The following is a 15,511-nucleotide window of genomic DNA, read 5'->3' as shown; positions in this document are numbered from 1 at the left end:
CATTTCTTTTTATGGCTGAGTAATATGCCATTGTATATATGTACCCCATCTTCTTATATCTGTTCATCTGTCAATGGACATTTAGGGTGTTTCCATGTCTTGGCTATTGTGAATAGTGCTGCTATGAACATAGGGGCGCATGTATATTTTTGAAGTATAGTTTTCTCCGGATATATGCCCAGGAGTGGGATTGCTGGATCATATGGTAGCTCTATTGTTAGTTTTCTGAGGAACCTCCATACTGTTCTCCATAGTAGCAATGGCCCACTTTAGATGGAGCACTCACTCTCCAGTTTGCCATGCCCCCTCCCCAACTGCTATCACTCACTCACATCACCTATCTAGTTCTGAATATATTTGAATTTGTGATTCCTGGTCAATGAGTCCATTCTAAAAGTTAAGCATCAAGAAGCAGTGTTTATATTTGCTTCAGTTAGGAATGTGTATAGCTGCAAATAACAAACACCTAAATAACAGTACCTTTAACAATTAGGGGTTTCTTTCTCTTATATTTCAAGACGACTGGAAGTGGGTAGTTGCTGAAGTTGGATCCAGAGCTCAGTGATAATAAGATCTCAATGTTGTAGACGCTACTAGCTGTCTCCCAAATATCTATTTTATCTTTTCTGAGTTACATGAACCTTGAGATTATTTGAAAGGACAATGTAACAAGCTAAAAATGAAATTTTCTGTCTCCTTTACAACTAGGAGTATTTGAGAAAGGTCCTGGTCAGTGAGATGTAAGTAAAAGTTACTGAGGGGAACTTCCAGGAAGGCAATTTTAAGGGGTTAACACAGTTGGCATATGCCTTCATTTCTCTTTGCTGTTTCCCTTCTTTATGCCCAAAGTGAAACTATGATGGCTGGAGCACTGACAGCCATTTTGAGAACAGGAAGATCAGGATAACAAAGCACAAAGTCAAAAGAGCATGGGTCCCTGGTTAAATCATATAACCACCCGACAGACTTGCATTACCTACTCTAGACTTAATAAAACCATAATTTAAGCCATCCTTCTATGGGTTTTTATTACTAGCAGCTGAACGCAATTTCTGATTGATACACTGCCAGTGCATCTATAGCTCGTTTGGCCTTTTCATTAAAGTATTTAAATTGCTGCTGCCTTGCTCATGACAAGAATATGGAGAAGGGGGAAAGGGTCTGTCACAGGCACAGCTTTTGTGTTCACTGAAAGGCAGGGTAAGCACTGGGGCATTATTCAGACACCAAATGGGTATCTTATCCAGCTGTGGTTGAAATTACGAGCACACAAATTTTTCACTGAATATGTACTACTACACTTCCTATTAGGGAAGTTTTGCTAGTTAGGACAAAGATGGCATCTATGCAAAACATCCATTGGAACTCAGAGTATACCACTAATGCTCTAGTCCAGGTTCTTTGAATTCCACGTTCCCAACTACTCTGTGCTCTGGAATGACTCAATTTTCTCATCTATTTCCAAACTAAAGCAAAACATTCATTGCAACAGTACATAGATGCAAATGCACTAAAACCATGTGGCCATGAGTATTCAGTAAGATACAGACTCAACCAATTCACAATAACTAACATGTGGAAACAACCTAAATGTCCATAGACAATGGATAAAGAAAATGCGGCATATATATACAATGGAGTATTAGCCATATAAAAATAAGGAAATCCTGTAACATGGGACCACAAGAATGAACGTGGAGGACATTATGCTAAGGGAAATAAGCCAGTCACAAAAGGACAAATATTATATGATTCCACTTACATGAAGAACTGAGAGTAGTCTAACTCATAGAAGCAGAGAGGAGAATGGTGATTGCCAGGGGCTGCCAGGAGGGGGAAACAAGGAGACGCTACTCAACGGATATAAAGTTTCAAATACTCAAGACGAATAAGTTCTAGAGCTCTGCTGTACAACACTGGCCCAGAGTTAACAATACTGTATTGTGCACTTAAAAACTTGTTAAGAAGGTAGATCTCATGTTAAATGTTCTTACTATAATAAAAAAAAGTTTTTACGTTAGATTCATCCAGATAACTGGAAAAATATGTACGTGTGTATATATCAACATATAATTTCCATCTAAATGAAGACACAAAGTTTTAAATTCTTGTAGTAAACTCAACACACCCCAAGAACACATCTTTTTCCAGGTCCAGTTTAAGCCACACTGTCCTGAATTGTTAATGACCTCTCCCTTATATCTTTCTATGAACCTTGTATGTGCCTCTCTGGCTGTGCTTGTCATTTTGTAATATACTTCTTTGTTTTCTCATCTTTTCCTACTTGTCTGGGAGCCTTTCGAGGTCAGCAACTGCTCTTCTCTATTTCCTTACAGATAAATCTAATTACTTAACACTGGATAAATCTTCTAAAAATACTAGTTGCTTTGAATGAAGCTCTAGATAAACTCATCAGACTTTGAAGGAGGCCCATCTGTAAGACAAATCTGAAATTATCTGTACTTGCAATTTGTACAATACACAAAAAAGGAAAACCCATTAAAAAGTACTCAGATCTTAAGAACTTGACTTTGATGACCTGCAGAGAAGACCAAATAGAGCATCTTTTTCTCCTTGACAGGTATTTGTTATTTATCCTTCCTATCAGAACTCATAGATTTTGTTCATCCTTCCTGTTCAATCAGCAACAAGAGGCATAATGATTGTGAAAGGTCCCTAATGTCTTTGGCGCCCCCCTCCCAGCCTCCTATTTTAGGGCAGAGTCGATGAGCTCATTGACAGAGAGGTTTGCCAGGCTCCGCATATGGTTTGTAATATAAATAGATCACATCTTATGCATATCAGCAAGACAGAGGAGGCTTGCCCTCCGCAAAGTCTGCTGAAGTAGAAATTCTCACCAGAAAAGTAGGCAAGCCGTCTCTACTTTATACTTCTCAGGGAATTTAAGGGTGTGTTGTGTGAAGACTTCAATCTTTGGCAAATTTAGATGAATTCTGGACTATCCAGAGATAAAATATGCCAAAACTAAAGATAAATAGTAACCCTGTTTCATTTCAGACTTTTCCCTATCATTGGGCGTTGTGACTGCATAGTTAAGATCCATTTATGTTCATGGCCTGGATTATAACCTATTGCATTAGCCTCAACATATATTGATTAGATTCTGTTTTGTCATTTATAAGTAAGACCCGATAATTGGGCTTACTCACGAGACAAGTCTCCGTTAAAATAAAAATAAATCTACAAGATAAAAGTGACCAAAAACCCCAATGATTCTGAGCAACGCAACAGTCGTAAACAGGGCATGTTTTCAATCTATTTCAACATCTAATTATTTATTTTTAATACTTTTTATTTGAAATAGCTTAAGACTCATAAGAAGCTACAAAAATAATATAGAGGTCTGTGTACCCTGCACCCAGCTTCTCCGAGTGAGAACATCTTACATACCTTACATACATACCTTACATCCACAGCCAAGACCAGGTGATTGACACTGATACAATACATTGACATTAACTCAGCTAATAATCTTATTTGGATTTCACTATGCACAAGGCACTGTTAGGCACTTTTATATAATAACTTCATGAGGTAAATTTATTATCTCCATTTTGGAGAAAGAAGACTTAAATAAAAAGGGAAAAGCAGACATTTCCCCTTCTTTTGGTCTTTAGTATCAGGCATGTGGCTGAGGCACTCCTGTCTAATGACATTCATTTCAATATGAGGGATTTATTTTTTTAACCTTTATATTGGGTCTTTATTAAGTCAGAGCTCTTCGATTCTCAAATGTATAAAGTTCACACGATCTAGATAACTAATGAGAACCTGCTGTACAGCACAGGGAACTCTGCTTCCCTTTGCTGTACAGTAGAAACTAACACAACATTGTAAAACAACTCTATCCCAATTTAAAAAAAAAGTTCACGCGATCTATTCACTTTTTTTTTTTTATATTACCGTTAGGCATGAAGTGAGTGAAGAGATCACAAAGCAAAGAGGGTCCATCCTACAGCTCAGGATGGCAAAAGTCCGAGGTCTTAAGTCACTTTTGCTTTTCCTCAAAACCATAGCAACTCTATTTCTGTTCTTATTTTTCTCCTGCACCCAGACAATACTGTTTTTATCCTCTGAGGATTATTCTAAAAATAAAATGAGAAAGAAAAAGAAACACGTAAAGGTCTCTATCTTTGGTTTCTAAATGTTACTTTTAACCTCTTCTTTATTTTAACCACCATTCCCTACCAGAAAACGCTCTGTCCGCTGCACTGTCTTCAGGCTCCACGCAGTTAGAAAATGCATGGCCTTAATGCTTCCTGTGCCCCTGGTCCTTCTACCACCACTGGGGGGGGGGGGGGCGGCAGGCATAAAGGAAATATGGTGGAGCTTGCTGGGGCTCCGTGCTGAGCTATGGGCCATTACTTCTTGTCTGATTTCCACCTCTGCCTTTCTGCAACCATTAGGCCAAGTCCAGCCTAAACAGTTGGGACCTCACATAGGAGTTTTTCTCCTACTTCCCTGGCCACTCCTTCTCGGTCTCTTTTCCCATTTCCTTCTCCACTTTCTGACCTCCAAAGCCAGAGTCCTTAGGGACCATCCTCAGCCTTTTCCCTAAAACACTGATTCTCTACCAAGGGTGATTTTCAGTCCAGGGGCCATTTGGCATTGTGTGCAGACAATTTTGGTTGCCACACCTGGGGGTGGGGTGGGAGATGTGCTAATGGTATCTAGTGGGTAGAGGCCAGGGATGCTGCTAAACATCCTACAGTGTATATTATAGGACAGGACAGCCTCTGCAACAAAGAATTATCCCACCCCAAGTGTCAATAGTGCCCAGGTTATAAAGTCTTGCCCTAAAGATCTTACTCAACGCCACGCTATACCCAGATTCAGCCTATGTGCCGATGACTCCCAAATTTCAATCTCCAGTCCTGCCTTCTCCCCCACCTCCAGGTTCTTCTATGCAACTGCCTCCACTTATGTCTATTAGATACCTCAAACTTAACTTGTTCACAACCGAACTTGCTGGCATCCACAAACCTACTTCTCCCCTAGTCCACCCCGTACTGATGAAGGGACCATGCAAGTAGTCATCTTAGATCCAAATTCTGACTCTGCAGACACACTCTGATTAGAATCAAAGAACAGTGGAGCTCTGAGGGATCTCATTCGGGAGATGAGGAGCGCAAGACCCAGAATTTTTGAGATGTCTCTAAATCTACACATTTAACTTGATGGTAGAGCCAGAATGAGAACGACCGTTTCCTACAGCTTTGGGTCCAACTAACTTCCCCGGAGCTGACTTGGCTCCCTCGGGTAAAATACATAGCTCGGTTACGTTCTCTTCAATAGTCTCATAAGTCAACGTTAGTAAGCTTTATTTAGTGCAGGGTTCAGCAAACCACAGCCCATGGGCCGAACGTGGGCTGCCACCTGTTTTCGTATGGCCCATGAACAGAATGATTTTACCATTTTTAAATACTTGGGGGAAGAAATCCAAATAATAATAATGTATGACATATGAAAATGATATTAAAAACAAATTTTAGTGTCTGTGAATCAAGTGTGATTGAGACACAGACACGCCCATTCATTAATGTATTATCTATGGCTGCCTTAGTGCTATGAGAGCTGAATGGAGAAGTTGCAATACTCACTGTATGATGAGCAAAGCTGAAAATGCCCCGCCCGTTACAGAACAAGTTTAGTGACCCCAGTACATTGACAAGAGCCCAAATTTGAGACTTAAAAAACAAACAAACAGGGCTTCCCTGGTGGCGCAGTGGTTGAGAGTCCGCCTGCCGATGCAGGGGACACGGGTTCGTGCCCGGGTCCGGGAAGATCCCACATGCCGCGGAGCGGCTGGGCCCGTGAGCCATGGCTGCTGGGCCTGCGCGTCCGGGGCCTGTGCTCCACAACGGAAGAGGCCACAGCAGTGAGAGGCCCGCGTACCGCAAAAAAAACTCAAAAAAAAACCAAAACAAACAAACAAACAAACAAACACGGATTTCAGTTTGGTCTCAGCTGGCAGTGTGATCTTTGAGTGTGATCCAATGTCCGTGAGCCTCATATTGAACAGGGATAGTAATACTTTCCTTGAAGGACTGTTTAGGAGTATTAGAAGTAATATGCCTGTAATAGTCTGGAGTATAGTAGGAGGAACTCAACAAATATTAGCAAAAATAATAATACTTATTCATATTATTATTATCACAAACTTTACCCTTCAAATTGTCCCCTTTGGTATGCTTTGAGAGATTTTGTGTCACATGCCTTTCTCTGAAATCCAGGCAAATGCACATTCCCATCACATTATGTTTTTTGACAGCAAACTGGAGGGAGGTTAATATCTTTATAATTCATATGTCATTGCTCCCAATCATGAATTCCCTGAGTAGTTAGTTTCCTGGAAAAATTGTCTCCTGAGTGATAAAGGTGACACTATCTGAAATAGGAAATCATCGTGACCTGCCCAATCCTCTTTCCAATTTTCTTATTCCAAGACTGTCAGAAAATAAGTTTAGTTAACAGAAAATGGGGAAACCAGCATTAAGTTAGTGAAGAACATGTAGAAACAGTCCCCAAACTCCTAGGACCCCACTCTTTCAGACTTCCTGGAGGGCACGGAGTGTGGCCACAGAGGCAGAGATGGGCTGTGGTTTTTGACTGGCATCCCCACAGGCTTTCAGAGACAAGAGACAGGAGCATGCCTGACACTCACCTTGCCTGCGGCCGCCATCAGGACCACAACCTCAGCCCCGGCCACCTCCAGTCCTGCAGGAGATTCTGTCGTCCCTGGGGGCTTCTCGGCCTCAGGCTTGCCTCCTGGCTTACATCTCATTCCTGGAGTGGAAAAGAGGTCAAGTCTAGCTCTTTTTCTTTGTGTGACCCCATCCTTTCCCCCTCTTGCATCCTGCCATTTTCTCCTGCTCTCCAGGTACTTTGGGCTGAGCAAAGAGTCACTTCCAGCCTCCTTAGACTTCCTCTTCCTGCCGAGCTGCCCTTTCTATGGTACTTTCTGGGATGATCCAAATTGCTCATGAGTGACAAGACGTCATCTTGCTAATTAACATACGGCCTAATTATGGCAGTGTTACACTTTAGGAGACAGAATTAAAGTCTGAAGTGACCTAAGTAATTAAGAGAGGCAGACAGAGACAAATGAAAGCAGCAGCAATAACATGGGGGTCAGCCATGACTTGGCCACGTCCTGTGAGGCTGAGAACCACTGGCCAAGACTCAGGTGCACGGACACCTCGGGATCGGCTCCAAGCAGGTTGCTGTTGTAAAAAGAGAGCATCCCTATGTAGGGCAAGATGGGATTTTCTTTCCTCCTCCCCCTCTTTATCCTTTCCTCCACCATCCCTGGCACCGAGGTGCCGCCTGATAAGACAGAGTAAATGAATCAGAAAAATGCACGCCCACAAAGCTGAATTTTCACACGCTGGTGTAGAAGAGACGGGACTGATAGCTTAACTGCTGTGCTGAGGCTGACGCTGCTAGTAAGTGCTCCCTACTCTGCTAGGAAATCTGGCCGAGAATTAGGACAAATGAGGACATGATGTGGGCATTCTGGCTTCCCCCAGAAGTTGACCTGCGGTCAAGAATGTAAGTACAAGTTGTTTATTTGGGAGGAGCTCTAGCAAGCACTGGCAGGGAGTAAGAAAATGAGACAGGGGAGGGAAAGAAGGCAATAAAAGGGGTGTTAACAAGCAAATCAGCCCTGCAGCTCAATCCAGCTGGGCAACTCGGGGGAGACAGAGTAGAACAGAGGTCAGCCAACCTTTCCTGTAAAGGGCAGAGAGTAAATATTTTAGGCTGTGAGAGCCATGGAGCGTCTGTCACAATGACTAAATTCTGCCATTGTAGAAAAAATGCAGCCAGAGACAATACGTAAACAAGTGGGTATGGCTGTGCTCCAGTACAACATTATTTACAAAACCGGGCAGCCAACCCTACAGGCAGCTGTAGTTTGTCAACCCCTTGCTATACCATAGTGTTTCTCAAACTCCTGTGGTAAAGGACGAATTTTTTTAAAATGTCCAATCCATTGCAAAACAAGACTTTTGTAAATGCAACAAATGAATCACTGAATAAATGAAACTTAAAAAACAGGCATACCAAGTACAGTCTTTTTTAATTATGAGAATCAAAAGACACAGAATACCTTGGTCCAGTTGTTTTAAACGTTTCTAAATGCTCACTCTGATGTTCTGCACCTAACTTATCACAGACAGGTCAGGCCCTTGATCTCAGCCAAGGCCATCACCACAGTTCACAGCACCGCTTGTGTCTTACCAGGTAAGGAGGCTGGGACTGTTATCCACTGACACTGCCCATCATTATCAAGGGCTGATCTCCGACACACTGACTCCTGGTCCTGCTAGCCTGTCTGGCAAAGGAACCAAGCACACTTCTGCAGTCTAAGAGGTCATGGGCAGAGCGTCGCTTCAGTGTGATAGAATAGAAAGATCATGGGCTTGGAAGGCAAAGGAATTGAGATAAAAGTCCTGATTCTGCCACTTAACTTCTCTGTTTCTACATTTCCTTGTCTGAAAAATGAGTATAAAATGGTGAGGGTTGGGTTGAGCTTTGGGTTTTTTTTTAAAGACTTTATTTTTTTACAGTAGTTTCAGGTTCCCAGCAAAACTGAGAGTAAAGTACAAAGAATTCCCATATACTTCCTACCCCACACATGCATAGCCTTCCCGGTTATCAACATCCCCATAAGAGTGATACATTTGTTGCAGTGGATGAACTGACATGGACACATAATTACCCAGAGTCCATAGGGTTCACTCTTAGTGTTGTACATTCTGTGGGTTTTGACAAATGTATAATAATATGTATCTATCACTGTAGTACCATACAAAGTAATTTCACTGCCCTAAAAATCCTCTGCGCTCTGCCTGTTCATCCCTCCCGCCCCTCAACCCCTGGCAACCACTGCTTTTTTCACTGTCTCCATAGTTTTGCCTTTTCCAGAAGGTCGTATAGTTGGAATCATACATTATATAGTCTTTTCAGATTGGTTACTCTCACTTAGTAATATGCATTTAAGGTGTCTCCATGGCTTGGTAGCTCAGTTTTTATTAGCACTGAATATTCTACCATCTGGATGCACCACTGTTTATTTACCCATTCACCTTCTGAAGGACATCTTGGTTGCTTCCAAGTTTTGGCAATTATGAATTAAGCTGCTATAAACATCTGTGTGCAGGTTTTGGTGTAGACTTAAGTTTTCAACTTCTTTGTATAAATACCAAGGAACGCAATTACTGAACCGTATGGTAAGAGTGCATTTAGTTTTGTAAGAAACCACCAAACCGTCTTCCAAAGTGGCTGCACCGTTACATTCCCACCAACAGTGAATGAGAGTTCCTGTTGCTCCACATCCTTGTCAGCACTTGGTATTTTGGCCATTCTAACACGTATGCAGTGACATCTCATTTTTGTTTTAGTTTGTATGTCCCTGATGATATATGATGCGGAGCGCCTTTTCATATGCTTACTTGCCATCTGTACGTGTTCTTTGGTGAAGTGGCCGTTAAAGTCTTTGGCCCATTTTTTATTTAATTAATTAATTTTATTTATTTTTGGCTGCGTTGGGTCTTCGTTGCTGCACGCGGGCTTTCTCTGGTTGCGGCGCACGGGCTTCTCATTGCGGTGGCTTCTCTCTTTGCAGAGCACGGGCTCTAGGGTGCGAGGGCTTCAGTAGTTGTGGCACACGGGCTCAGTAGCTGTGGCTCGCAGGCTCTAGAGCTCAGGCTTAGTAGTTATGGTGCACGGGCTTAGTCGCTCCACGGCATGTGGGATCTTCCTGGACCAGGGCTCGAATCCGTGTCTCCTGCATTGGCAGGTGGATTCTTAACCACTGTGCCACCAGGGAAGCCGTGGCCCCTTTTTTAAAGGGTTGTTTATTTTCTGATTACTGAGTTTTAAGAGTTCTTTGTATATTTTAGACAGCAGTCCTTTATCAGATGTGTCTTTTGCAAATATTTTCTCATTTTGAGTTGAGTTTTAAATGGCCTGATAAGAAGCCCTAGTATATACATTTGGGGCACATTAACAAAAACTCAGTAATAACGCCCTCCCCATAAAATCTCAAAATTATATAAAAAGTTAGAGCTAGAAGAAATCTGACAGACTGTCTCCCATGAACCCTTATTTTTCTCCCTTGTCCTCCATTCTACATCATTCCCTTGCACTCACCCACCTAGTTTAGGTGTAGTGAAGGTGGTGAAGATGAGTCAGAAAGGAGATGGGGCTGCAGCAGGAGCCTTGGAGAATGAAAGGGATTTTAATAAGACAGGGAGAGGGAGGAGGAAATTGAAATAGTAAATGTTTATTAAGCACCTATTATATTCTAGGTTCCATGGGGTATACATGTACGAATAGTAAACTGCCCTTATTCTTAAAGAATTTATGGTTTAATGAGGGTGGATAATAAAATCATGAGATGACTGTGATATTCATTGATTGCCTTCTATGCGCCAGGGATCTCGCTAGATTCTTTGTATACATTAGCTATAATCCAATTAACAACCCGGCAAAGAAGATGCTGTTAACCTCATTTTAAAGAGGAAACTGACGCACAAGGAGGTTGTGTGACTTATTCCAAGCCACACAGCTAGTAAGTAACAGAGCTGAGATTCAAGCCCAGGGCTGTCTGATTCCAACGGTCACACTCTTCATACATCAAGCTGTTGAGAAGAGCTCCTAAGACAAATCACAGATAATTTCACTGTGAGAAGTGCAACCTGGACTGAGAAAAGAATACACAAAGACTCATAAAATGGAAAACGATCCATACGGAAGATACAAAAGAAATGGCTTCACTATATGAAGTTTGTGAAAAATGGAAATAGGAAAAGTAGGGTCACATGATTGAGGGCTTTGACTGTAAGTCTAAGTAAGCGTTTTGAAGGTGTTTGCCAAGGCAGTGGACACCACATACTCAATGAGATTTTTCTAGGAGCTGGAAACAATAAATTAAGTTCATCTAGGGGGCTTCCCTGGTGGCGCAGTGGTTGGGAGTCCGCCTGCTGATGCGGGGGACACGGGTTCGTGCCCCGGTCCGGGAAGATCCCACATGCCGTGGAGTGGCTGGGCCCGTGAGCCATGGCCGCTGAGCCTGCGCGTCCGGAACCTGTGCTCCACAACGGGAGAGGCCACAACAGTGAGAGGCCCGCGTACTGCAAAAAAAAAAAAAAAAAAAAATTAAACAAAAGTGCAATAAGGCCTGACACTAATATAATGTTATATGTCAATTATACCTCAATAAACAATTAAAATTTAAAAATAATTTTTAAAAGTGTGTACTCTTTAAAAGAAGTGCAATAAGGGAGAAGAGTAGTCCTCACAGAAACTTATATGTATTAAAAAGCAACAAGAATTCAAACAGTGAAACTGCCTCAAGAACAGACAAAAATCAATCAGTAGAAGACAATCAGTAGCCCAGAAAATGAATTTTTTAAGATAAAATTGAATATTTAACAAAGAAAGCATTATAAAACAACAGAAAAGAAAAAATCATTTAGCATTTGCTGTTGAAAAAACAAATTAGGAAAAAAAGGCACTCTTACCTTATGCCATATTTCAAGTTAAATTTCAAGTAGATTTAAGAGTTTTTTAAAAAGTTAAATATAGAAAAGGTTTAATTTCTGGTAGAATATGCTCCAAAAATAATAAAACTTAAAAAAGGAAAATGCAGAAAGCTCTTCTCACATCTAAAGTTCAAAAGAGGGTATGGTGAAGGAATGACAGTACTTCAGTTCCATGGAATGACAGATGGCCATTCAAATAATTATAAAACTAAGGCAACACTAAAAAAATATTTAGGCCTGATGTAACTGTGAAGAATATGGTGCATTACTTTTATATTTTTGCTGTAACAAATCACCACAAATTTAGCTGGTTAAAATAACACATATTCATTACCTTACAATTTGGGAGGTTAGAAGTTTGACATAGGTCTTACTGAGCTAAAATCCAGGAGTCTTCAAGGCGGCATTCTTTTCTACAAACCGTGTTGGAGAATCCATTTCCTTGTCTTTTGCAACCTCTAGAGGGCACCCACATTCCTTGGGCGGTGGCCCTTTCCTCCATCTTCAAAGTCAGCAAAGGCCAATTGAGTCCTCACATCACCACACTCTGACTTCCTTCCAGAGTCACATTTCCCTCTGAGTCGTCTTCTGCCTCTCTCGCACTTTTAAGGACGCTTGTGATTATCTGGGCCCACCCAGATAACCCAGGATATTCTCCCTATTTAAGATCAGCAGTAAGCAACATTTGCTCCACCTGCAATGTTAATTTCCAAGTTTTCATGTAACCTAACAAAGTACCAGGTTCAGGGATTTAGGACATGGACATCTTTGAGGGGCCATTATTCTGTCTATCACATATGGTTTTCAACAGATGGAGAAAATATATAAAAATATAACTATGTATTAGGCCATCGGGATAGTAAGCGAATATTTTCTATGCTATTTTCCAAATGTTTTGCATTGTTATATTCCTTCTACAATCTTTTGCAGACAAAACCCTACACAGCACATGCACATCACCACCATCATTTCTCTGGGTATTAAAATACAATGCTGGAGCCTTCCTGCAACAGTGCCACGCAGAGTGGTCAGACTAGCCCAGGAAGGGAGTTGAGGGGAGTCAGTGGGTCACCACCGCCTTGAGAGAAGTGGGAAAGTGGGCAGATATTTAAGCATTCACCCTCTTTACATTTTTGAAAACTAATATAGGTATAGAGGGGAGTATTCAAAGGAAGACAGCTCATATTGAGGCCCGGGAGTGCAGGTCGGGGATGACAGGCATGATGCTGAATCAACCAAACAGTCAAAGGGGGCAGAGACAGATCTAAAGGCTGCCGTCACCTCCAACAAGTCTGGAACAGGAAAAACAACTTCTCGTGGCCATCGGACCCTTGCTACTCAGAGTTCATGGTCTGCAGACCCACTGTGCACTTATCACCCGGCATCATATTAAAATGCAGACTCTGAGATAGGAGGTCTGCAATGGGCCTGAGAATCTACAAGAGTCTGCATTTTTAGCAAACTCCCAGGCGATGCTGATACTGCTGGCCCGTAGAGTCATCCGGGAACTTGCAAGGAATGCAAATATTCATGTCCCATCTCCGACCTACAGAATCAGGAACTCTGGGGGGGAGACCACCAATCTGCTCTTTTACAAGCCCTCTAGATGAGTCAAGTTGGAGAATCACTGGTACCCAGGACCTCAAGGCTTCTCTAAAAATCCCACCCCAACCCCCATTCCCACAGCACCTAGAAAGGGATCCTAGGACAGACCACTGGGTCACACGACCAAAGTGCGAGCACAGACCAAGAGGGGACAAATGGACCTCTTCCTCTCCTCCTGAGAGGCACTCGCGGGTCGGAGCAGCAGTTCAGGCAGCAGCTGCCCCCTAAAGCACGCACTCACACTGCTGTGTCACTGCAGTGTCGGTTACAGCAGTTGCAAGAGAGCTCAAGTGGGAGAGGGTTGTGCCGTTGCCCACGCACTTCTGCAGAGCATGGGGCGTGTTCATGACGCTGTGTCACTTGCGTGAAGCAATCCATCTTGGGTGTTTTAGCTGAGAAGGGCTTGGAGCCATTGATTGATAAGCAGTGGTCCTCCGGCAGGGCCTAATGCCCCAGGGCAGCTGCTCACACTTCAATGTGCATGAATCCTGGGGGACCTTGGCGAAGTGTAGATTCCGCTTCAGCGGGTCTGGAGTGGCGCCTGAGAGTCTGTGTTGCAAATATGCTCCCAGGGGATACTGATCCTGCTGGTCCCTGGATCAAATGTGAGTAGCAAGGCACTACGAAACCTCCAATTTCCAGTCTACCTGGCATCCAGAAAGATACCTTGGTACAAGGTGACCAACAGTTCTGTTTTGCTTGGGATTGAGGGAGTTGCCAGGACGCAGGACTTTCAGGGCTAAAACCAGGAAAGCGCTACACAAACCAGAATGAACTGGTCATCCTATTTAGAAGCCTATGTCAGGACTGACATTTATTAGAAAAAAACAATGGAGGGACTCCCCTGGCGGTCCAGTGGTTAAGACTCCGCGCTTCCACTGCAGGGGGCAGGGATTTGATCCCTGGTCAGGGAACTAAGATGCCCGCAGGCCGCACGGTGTGGCCAAAAAGAAAAAAAAAGAAAAAAGAAAAAACAATGGAAATCCTTGTCTACTCTACTCCCAGCTAATCTCTAATTGATCACAATTTTTCTAACTGAGCCTAAACTTGGCCCCAGGATTCTTCTTTACACTGAATTCCAGCAATCACTACCAATCCATTGGCACTAGCAAAGGAAATGAAACCTATTTCCAACTGAACTTGGAACTAAGAGTCAAAAAAAAACCCCAAAAACATGCTGCATTGCTTCTTGCTCTCTCCACGGAAATGACAGACACGATGATGAGAATGATTACAACTCAGCAAAAATTGGTGTGTGTGTGTTAGGGAGGTCATTTTTCATATTTGTGTAGCTGTAATTATAAGTGAGAATAACCCATTCAGATCCCAATGATTAATTATAAACACATCTTGGTGTAATGGAAAAAACCGTACCTAGGAAAGTTTAGGTTGGGGTCCAAATGAACGACATAGCTGCCATGAGCCTCTGTCGCCCTGGGTGAAATGGGAGAACCACACTGACCTTACACTTATGACTAATGTTTGGGTCAAGTGCTGAGCACATGCTTACATTCAGCAAGCCTGTATTCCATTTCCTTCTTTCCCTTCTTCCTTTACCAGCAGATTCATTCCCCTAGTTACAGACTTATCAAAATGAGCATTCGTGCCAGGAGGCATGAAGCCTGACTGCTGGATGACAAACACTGCAGACACCCTATGGAAGATCAGAGCACAGACATCCTTGAAGTCAGCCTCTGTAGAGCTGAATCCTGCTTGAACTCAGCTGTTACCATTGCCTTCACTGAGCTCCAAGTCTCAAAAAAGAGCATGGCCTGAAACTTTCTCCAGCCATGTTCACCATCAGCACTGTATTAGTTATCTATTGCTCTCTAACAAATTACCCTAAAACTTAGCGTCTTGAAACACCACACATTCATTATCCCATGGTTTCTGTTGGTGAGGGATCTGGGCACAGCTTAACTGAGTCCTCTGCTTCAGGGTCTCTCACAGGGCTGCGATCAAGGTGTTAAGTCTCGTCTGAAGGACTGATGAGGAAGAATCCACTTCCAAACTCACTCAGGTGGTTGTTGGCAAGATTCACCTCCTCAAGCGTTGTTAGACTAAGAGCCTCAGGTCCTCACGGGCAGTTGAGTAGAGGCTATCCTCAGTTCCTTACCATGCTGGCCTCTCCAGTTTGCTTCATCAAAGCCAGCCGATGAGTATGGGGAAAAGGGAACCCTCTTACACTGTTGGGAATGTAAATTGGTGCAGCTACTATGGAAAACAGTACGGAGTTTCCTTAAAAAATTAAAAATAGAACTACCATATGATCCAGCAATCCCACTCCTGGGCATATATCCAGACAAAACTATAATTCAAAAAAATACCTGCAACCC

General features: G+C 42.7%; 1 long non-coding RNA gene across 1 annotated transcript in view; it reads right to left on the bottom strand.

Moving 5' to 3' along the window:
* The window catches only part of LOC125963092 (uncharacterized), a 59,192-nt gene extending 52,240 nt beyond the window's left edge, over positions 1-6,952 (bottom strand). The window contains exon 1 of the long non-coding RNA XR_007474884.1: positions 6,686-6,952. This is a non-coding gene — a long non-coding RNA (uncharacterized LOC125963092). The remainder of the gene's footprint in view (positions 1-6,685) is intronic.
* Between the last annotated feature and the right edge of the window lie 8,559 nt (positions 6,953-15,511).

The sequence above is a fragment of the Orcinus orca genome, chromosome X (genome assembly GCF_937001465.1).
Source record: "Orcinus orca chromosome X, mOrcOrc1.1, whole genome shotgun sequence".
In the NCBI taxonomy this organism is placed as follows: domain Eukaryota; kingdom Metazoa; phylum Chordata; class Mammalia; order Artiodactyla; family Delphinidae; genus Orcinus; species Orcinus orca.
This window is presented reverse-complemented; position numbering and strand designations above follow the sequence as displayed.